At 40.6% G+C, this 8,977-nt stretch overlaps 1 long non-coding RNA gene across 1 annotated transcript; it reads right to left on the reverse strand.

Annotated features, from left to right (window-relative positions):
• Positions 1–3,890: 3,890 nt before the first annotated feature.
• LOC141578321 (uncharacterized) lies at positions 3,891–8,684 on the reverse strand. Its single transcript, XR_012508514.1, has 3 exons — positions 8,428–8,684; positions 6,800–6,916; positions 3,891–4,358 (listed from the first exon to the last, which is right to left on the reverse strand). It is a non-coding gene; the product is annotated as an uncharacterized LOC141578321 (long non-coding RNA).
• Between the last annotated feature and the right edge of the window lie 293 nt (positions 8,685–8,977).

Below are 8,977 nucleotides of genomic sequence, written 5' to 3' on the forward strand. Positions count from 1 at the left end.
GGGATGTATGCCCTTTTCTCTGAAAGCAAGACCCCATGAGTCAAAGCAGACTGTAGTGATGGAGAGAGCCCTTTTTATCCACTTGGGTTTTACATCATGAAGCCAAACCTGAACAGATTTTCTCAGGTTAGAAGAGATTAAAATTTCCAGCATCAATTTATCTGTTGGTTTTTCTGGAGTGGTCATTATAGATATTTTAGTGAGAAAAGATGTTTTGGAATATGAAAATGAATATATATATATATATATATATATATATATATATATATATGCATGACTAGGACATTATGCTGTACCCCATAATCTGATACATGGTAACTGACTATACTTCCATTAAAAAAAGAAAAGATGTTTTAAGGGCTGCTAGCCAGATACCTTTCTAAACCAAAAGTTTGTAAACATCATTTTTTAAAACAACATAATATTCCTTCAGATGAATGTTCCATAATTGCTTCATCATTCTCCTAATGCTGTACTCTTAGGCTAAAAGGCTACTCAATTTTTCAGTATTAGTAGGTGAAGGCACTTGAACACCTTTATAAATGAAGTCATTTCTGCATCTTTAGATGATTTCCCTTGATAAATTATGAAAAGAATAATTACTTGACCCCTTTCATGGCTATAGACACAAATTGCCAAATTCTTTCCTCAAGAGTGTATTGTAGCAATAAACATCAGATACTCTCACAGTAGGGAAACCCACAATTTTGTTAATCTCATATAAGAAAAGGAGTAGTATCTCGTTATTGTTTTAGTTTGCTTTTCTTTTCCTTTCCTTTTATTTTATTTTATTTTATTTTATTTTATTTTAGTCAGGGAATGTATCTGCCCCCACCCTTCATACTCAAAACGTTCCTGGGACCAGGCACACACCAAAACCAGCATAACAAAAGGGGCCTTTGGTAGTGGAATTCTAGTGGGTAAAATGGCCAGAACCTCCTTCATCATAATATGCAGAAGACATGTTGGTGTTGATATTGTCAGTCAGCTAGTCTGGGCGTGTGGGAGGCCTTTTTTTTGACACCATCATAAGAGTGGGTTGTGCTGAAGGCCTGACTTTTCCGATGCACCCCCAGTACACCCCCAGTATCCAAAGCCCCATGACACTTCCAGGAGAGCTAAATCTAGAATAATCACCAGAACTTTCATGAGAGGTTACACACAAGAAAAAATAGGTTCCTGGACAGGAGACATAGAAGGAGGAAAGAGAGGAAGGGAACAAAAAAGGTTTTAAAAGACCAAGGGCTGGGAGAAAAGGGGAAGAGCCTAGAGGGGACCCACAGTGGCAGGTCCTCAGTTGACCTTGAAAAGGTCAACAGTAAGGTGCCCTAAGAGTAGTAGGACACTCAGATCCTACATCCACCCTTTAGGGGAGCCAGGGTTTGGAGCAAATAGGTTATAGACCCTCTTTCTGAGTTCTTCCTGAAACACATCAGTTCCCACACTGGACACTGTAAAGCAGCTGTTCTCAACCCTGGCTGCAATCAGACTCATTTAGGGAGTTAAAAAAACAAAAAACAAAAAAAAAACCCTGATTCTCAGGACCATAATTGGGTACCAGTGTTGTTTAGCAATTCTTCAGGTGATTCTGATGTGTCATCATGGTTTAGAACATGGGGGAAAGATAAAGAAAGACCATTCAAACCCAGAGTCAAGAACAGTAGGATTCCTCTTCTGTATGTTTAAGTCCCTGACCAGGGAATGGGAGGTTCATCTGGGAAGGAACCGCCTTCCACAATAAAGATTCTAGTGCGTGGTTAGGAATTCAGTATGAACGTTTCTCCACAAGCCATCCCATAATCATTTAGGCAGTGGGTTCATATCTGTAAATCCGGGTGGTCTCTGCTTGCTCTCTGAGTCCACTAGCAAGAGCTGACTGCTGGTCATTTGTAAAGTGCCGTGATGCAGTTCTGAGTACAGTATTATTGTCTCTAATTCCACCTCATGCTGAAGGGTACATTTAATGGTGTGTAAACAGAGCAGCTGAAATGTAAATGCTAATTTACAGAAGCAAATTTTCTTTTCTTTTTCTCCTTTCAATGCTTATACTTGAGTGTTTGCAATATTAGCAAAGCTTATGATGATGGATTTGAGACTAGATACTGTAATAATAAAGTTCTTTTGCTATTTTAAATTTTAAATAACTAAGGTTGCAGGATGCTAAAAGGAGTCTCGGAAGGACCCTTAAAATTTCTACTCATCTATTTTTTGTATAATGGTTATATCATCACACCAGAAAATTCTATAAAAGTCCACAGTGTACATGTGATAGAATTGGAGTAGAAAAGTCAAATAATCTCCCGGTATTATCAAGAAAATACTTTTAATCACATAAACCCTAGGAGATGGTCTACACTTTGAGAACCGTCATCCTACACTGGGCTGCCTCTGTGTTACGAGAAAGATTCCACCTGCTATTTATCATACCAACAATTCAGATACCACAATGTAACATTAAGCCTAGATCTGCAGGAATTCAAGACAGAATCAGAAAATCTGAATTTGTATTCTAATACCACCACTTGAAAGGGAGGTAGCCTTGGGAAAATTATTTCATCTCTCTGAGCCTCTGTTCCTCCAAGGGTACACATTTCATTCTAACCACAGTTACAGGAGCTAAAATTAAATGGCATACAAATTAAGAGGAAATATCCACCATGGTTTCTAGCCTGCAATAGGGGTTCCATAAATATATGTAGAATTTCTAAGCGTCATTTTACTCCCATGTGGAATAAACAAAGTAAAAAGAAAAACAAAAGCTGTAAGAAAGAGCCTTAATCTACTTCCCTTAGCAGCTCAACAATGTTAAATGATTCAAATCCATCTGATTGCAATTCTTTGAACTTCTGTGCCTGATGCTATGTTCCCGAGAAGAGAAGAACTCTGAAGAACTATTGTTTTTCAGTTCTTCCACCTTTGATGAAATACATCCAACACTTTTACTGGAAAATGTATGTTGTCATCGCAAAGTTGAGAATCCCAGGGGTCTCCAGTCATCTTAAGCACTATAATGGAATTTTCTATACAAGCCTATTTCACTTTGTTGTTTAATACCTAACTACATGTTCTAAGCATCATTAGAAAGGTGTATGTATATGGCAAGGAGGTGATGTATGAGATCACGAAATCAAGTAAGTAATGGAAAACCTTGGGAATCATTTGTTTAAATCTAGGGTTGGCAAACTTTTTCTGTAAAGGACCAGATGGTTAGTTTTTAGCCTTTGTACACCATATCATCTTTGTTGCAACTACTCAACTCTGCCTCAGTACTAAAGTAGCCATGAACAATATGTAAATAAACCAGCATAACTGTGTTCTAATATACCTTTTTTACAGAAACCCGTGGTGAGCCACATTTGGCCCATGAGTTCTCATTCGCTGACCCCTGATTTAAAGGATGACACCAAAAGTGAATTTTTTTTTTTTTAATACTGATCTATCAGTCAACTCTTCTAGGCGTGTTCTAAAATGGCCTGGAAAAATATCCAGGCAATTGAATCCAAACCAACTTGGGACTTGGGTTGGAGGATCTTTCTTCCAGGCCTGAATTAATCAAGAACTTGTTTCTCTTTGAACTAAACTCACGACAACTCCTCAAGGATGAGGCACCAGATTTCCATTTATCTTCTGGTTTTATCACAGCTGTGCCACTCCTGTCAGCAAAACTCCAAGACTGTCAGCATTTTCATTATAATGCTAGCATCCCAGGAGGTTATAAATCTGCCTAAGATAGCCTGAGCTAAAACTTGGCATGAGCGCTTCTAGATCACGAATTTTCTCAAGGATGACAAGCTGGCTCAACAAAAAGTAAGTTCATACTGAAAGCTAGACCGAAAAATTCCTTTTGTAAAGTTCAGAACAAGTTTTGGCTGTGAAGATTCTGACACAAGTCAATTTAACAGTCATTTATTGAGTTCCTACCATGGGTAGCCTCTGTTATTTATCTGTCCCACTTTACATCCCTCGGGGAACTCCTCCCCCCTAATGAATGTCAGCCTCTAATGGAGCTGTCAGTCAGGCGGCTTGCCACCCCTTCCCCCAGAGTAGTTCATCCAAGTGAGCCAGTTAGATTATTCTATCTCTCTAGGTGCAGAATTCATCCAAGGACAATTGGGGACTGTTCCCCTTTACAAGGTTGTTACAGTTTCTGGGAACAACAGACTCTCTCTCATTCTTTGCTAGTTACAAAGTAGCCACAAGAACCTGGAGCTTCTGTGTGGGATGAATCTGAGGGACCATGGAGCATCCTGCTGGCGACACCCAGTAGGCAGCTGGATCCGGGATGCAGTTATGGATTTGGGAATCAGTAGTGGGCTTCGAACAACAGTTTGAAGAAACTTCTGGGGTCCTGCAGTTTCCTAGAACATAGTTTAAGAGTACTAAGAACACAGGTAGGAAGTAAAAAGTAAAAACAACTGCTCAACAGATATACTGTGCTCCTGTTATGTGCTGCATCCTAGGTTAGGTGCTAGGGATCTAAATAAGAATGAGAATGATGTATCTTACTGATAAGGAGATACAGAGTCAATGTACTTATTTGTTCCTGGTCCCTTAAGATTTAGGTAATAATGACGTTCAGTCCCTACACCATGACCCATGGAAGTCAAAGCTTTCCTGAAAGGTTTTCTGGAGTCCCAGGGCCTGATGTTCCCAGTCACCCCTCTCTCCAGCTTCCTACTTCCACATGTTTCTGTTGAGCAACAGCCTAGATGAGGAGCACACTTAGGAACCCCAAAAGCACGTACCACCCATTCATTTGGCACGCGTTGATGTTCTATTCATTTACTTGCACTTGTGAATATCATAATTCTTCAAATACACAATGGACTCAAGTGTAAACAGAGACTGCATCATAAGACCTCAGCAGTGGTGCTAACGTCTTTGCTGATTAAACCTTATTCCACTCATTCAACCTGCACTTCCCTTGAGAGGGCTCTTCCCTTCTTTCTTTGTGCAAGTCACAGGGCAGTAGCTGCCCCGGTCACTAGTTACCCAGACCCCCCTCCCCCGCCAGGAGAGCAGCCACAGCATGTTCTCCTGTGGCAGCGACAGCGGAAAGGACAGGCAAGAGTGTGTCCATTCAGAAACGCTGGTGCATTAGGTTAGGCTAAGTGACTGCGACAAATATATCCAAAAATGCTAAGCGGTACAAACATAATTGAAGTTTATTGTTCGCTCACAAAGCAGCCTGAGATTCGTGTTCTTGACTGGCTATGATTCTCCCCTGTAGTGATTCGGGGACCCAGGTTCCTTCTATCCCATGGTTCTAAGATACCTGTAGCCTCACCGCCATCTGTGTCTGTCAGTTACAAAGAAAATGGAGCATGGAGGAGGCTCCAGGCTTCCTTAAAAGCCAGGCCCAGAGGTAGCACGCATCACATGCATCCCATGGACACATTTACTGCAGGGTCAGCTGGGAAAGGTAGTCCATGCAATACGCCTTGCCGAAATCCAATGGCTGTATAAAGAGAGAATGGATGGTGGTGGACGGCACGTGGACCTACCATCCTTGATGTATCCACTTAGATTAAGATCATCCCAGCAGAGAAAATAACAGGCAAGAGGCTCCATGCCCTCTCTTTTATCCCTTTTTATTCATTACTGAGCCTTTTCTCTTATGTTCTCAGGTTTCCTTCTATATAACCTCCTCCCAAGCTCCCCCTAATTCCACTCTCTCTTTTTGATTACAGGAAGGAAGGACTTCAATAATCTCTCCATTGAAATCGTGGCTTTATTTCTAAGCCTTTTACAGACCAAGTCACGAATGTCCAATTTATTCATTATCCCTACAAGCAAAATATAGCATGCAAAATATTCCCAGCCTTGCAGGACCACACCTAGAAACTCTTACAAGGCAGCTTTTCCAAATGTATTATTTATCTTGACAATTTCCCCCTTTTGAATACCTTCTGAAGCTTCTCTCCTGGTCAGCGCTCCCAGGCCCGTGTACACCTCTGCACCCTCAGTTCTAGGCCTGCACATGCCCCATTATTAACTGAATTGTCCTCCACGATCCCAGTTATGCTAACCTGAAAAAAGGCAGTGCACACACTTGTCAATAAATATTTATTAAGAGCCTACCACGTGCTTAGCGATGGGAAGGACACTGGAGATTGGAGGATGAAGAGAATATACTTGCAGATCACCAAGGATTTACTGTCTAGCGTGGGAAACAGGTTATAAACAGGTATTTACAGCCTGCTGCTGTCATAGAGCTCTGCACAAGTCTCCATAAAACAAGAAGGAAGGAAGCACTGAGCTCTCCTTGAAGATGTCAGGGAAGTATTATTCACCAGAATTATCAGGTCCCCAGTCTGTTCATAGTGCTAGGGTGGGCAGAGTGAAGGCCACGAGAGAAATAAACTGTTCCCACCTTGTCCTTGGTGAGCATGTCATCTGCATGCATAGGGCTGTAACGTCCTCTGCAAGGCTGTAGAGTGTTGTGACTCAATGAAGAGGGATATTAATGATGCCAAAGGGGAGGTAAGCTTCCCGCGGGAGGGTGAGACTTCAGCTGGACCTGGAAGATTTGTTTTGATTTGGGTAGGCATTGCGTGTGAAGCTACCTGGCTTTCCAGACAAAGGAAAGAGATGGAGTGGGCTAGAGCAGGGGAAAATACAGGCGGTACGTGCCTGAAGGAGGCAGTAAATTAATCTTTCTGGTGTAAAAGGGATTTTTAGACTATAATGGAGAGACTGTAAGAGCAGCTAGCTGGAGTCCAACCTTAAGAGTTGAACAGCTGAGCTAGGATTTAATGAGTATAATTGTATTAATCAAATATTCCATGCAACAAAATACCTCAGGGGAGATTTCTGTAATTCCAAATGGAGATAATCTTTGATGTGAGACACTGGTACTAGGTGAACATATCACTTCCTCAGACGGCGTAAGAGCGTCAGGAATTCCTGTTGTTCACTATTTGGGAAACGCAAATAGTTCACCACTGTTAGTCTTTCCCCAGTAAAGGTGAATCATTTATCTATCTTAATCGCATTTTAAACAACTTTGGAAGACATTTTTACCTTTCCTTTAGAAATATTACAGAAAATCAGAATTCCAGAATCCTAAAAGTCATCTTGGAAAGGATATTTATTAGTTATTCTCTTGTACACTTAAGATTACCAGTCCAAAGCCTACAATCTTCAAATGGCCTTCTTTCAAACAGCTGACACTCTAAGATTTGTAATTTTATGTTTCACTGGATGCTGGTTTATTTTCCATTCCATATTGTAATTTTTGTATCTTACTATATAGAGCTTCCCTGAGCAATTATGTTTAAAGAAGCATTTCTAAATCAAGTGGATTAAATAAAACTTGATGTAATTGTATGAAAAAAAAGATTTAATGTGTATAAATTAGGGGACTGTTGGAGCCTCATGAGGAGAGAGACAATTTGATAAAAGCAGAGACACTATGTCTACAATGGTCTGATTCGTAAATACTTGTGAATTTTTAAGTTGTGCATGGTCTCCACTTGGAAGTGTTAGGAAGCATTGGTCCTGCCATGTTCTGTACTGAATGGTGTAATTTTGATCCTTTGGGTTCCTGAAGTCAGTACGTAAATGAAAATCAGACACATCCTAAGAATGGTGCAAGTAAAATCTCCCTAATCTTATGATGCTGTTTACTAAATTCTTGAATGAGATTTTCATGTGTAAATCCATCACCGTCCTCCTGAAACCACTTATGGCATATTTTCCCTTTACTGTTGTCATATGAACAAGCTTGCTAAAAGAAATTTGATGGGGTTTTATTTTGTTTTAAAAGATGTGTTCTTTTTACTCCAAATCTGATCATCTTCCAAGGAGATGCAAGTTACTTTCTCTATCCTCTTCAGCTTTTCCTGGACATGATGGGATGGTATCTCCAGTCAAAGGCACTCCTTTCACGTAATCTACCATCCTTAAGACTCTAAATGGTCTGTTTAAAAACTAGATTTTTCTTCTTGACAAGCAAAACGTTTGTAGACTGGACGCAAAAGAACAAATCCCTCTGGAATGCTGTTTTTTTTCTTAGTCCTACAAGTTAAGACAGTTCAAGAAATGCCTGCAGAAGTAAACCTGGTAACATGAATGAGTGAAAGATTCCTCGTGTAGTAAAATCAAAGCAAACACAGTGAGGAATGGCAAAGGACAGAGTCCATGATGGGAAGAAATGGGGAACAAGGAGACGTGTGTAAAATCCATCTTCATGCCCCCTCCTAACAGAGCAGCTGCGACTGCGAGCTGGCTTGTTGTTTCCACGCAAGCTTGTTGAACATTTCCAGATTTTCTCACTTTTCAAGCGATAATGTAATTCAGATTTTTGTGTGAAATCTCTCGATTTTTTTTTTAAATTTTGACAACCACATCATTGTCGCTGCCCAATAGCCATTCCTGATCATTCCTTTCTTCCCTTTACAAAGGCTGAAAAAGCAAGGTACTCACTTTCCCAGACTCGCTGTTTTTAGGAATGGCCATGTGACCCAGTTCTGGCCTTTGAGATGTAAAGTTTCCTGGAAAGGTTTTTTTCCTTCCTTGATAGAAGAAGAGATATGGGGAGAAATCATATTCACCGTTCTGGTTATCACTCAGCTTTTTGCCTTTAGTTAATATCATTTATATGATGTGATGCCTAGAGGTGTGGCAGCCAATTTACAATCATGATGGGAAACACAAGAGAATTATGTCATCCTAGAACTCTGTATTAGGCTGCTCCAGCTGTCACAACAAGATACCATAGACTGAGTGGCTTAGCAAAGGTCTATTTCTCATAGTTCTGGAAGCTAGGAAGTCCAAGATCAAGGTGCCAGCTAGGTAGGTTCCATTCTGAGGCCTCTTCTCTTGGCTTGAAGGTGGCTATCATCTTACTGTGTACTCACATGACCCTTCCTTTGTTCTCATGCCAGAAGAGAGAGAGACACCGGGTTCTCTGGTATCTTTTCTTACAAGGGCACTAATCCCATGATGAGGGCCCCACCCTCAATATCTCATCTAA

This window comes from Camelus bactrianus, chromosome 1, assembly GCF_048773025.1.
Source record: "Camelus bactrianus isolate YW-2024 breed Bactrian camel chromosome 1, ASM4877302v1, whole genome shotgun sequence".
In the NCBI taxonomy this organism is placed as follows: Eukaryota; Metazoa; Chordata; class Mammalia; order Artiodactyla; family Camelidae; genus Camelus; species Camelus bactrianus.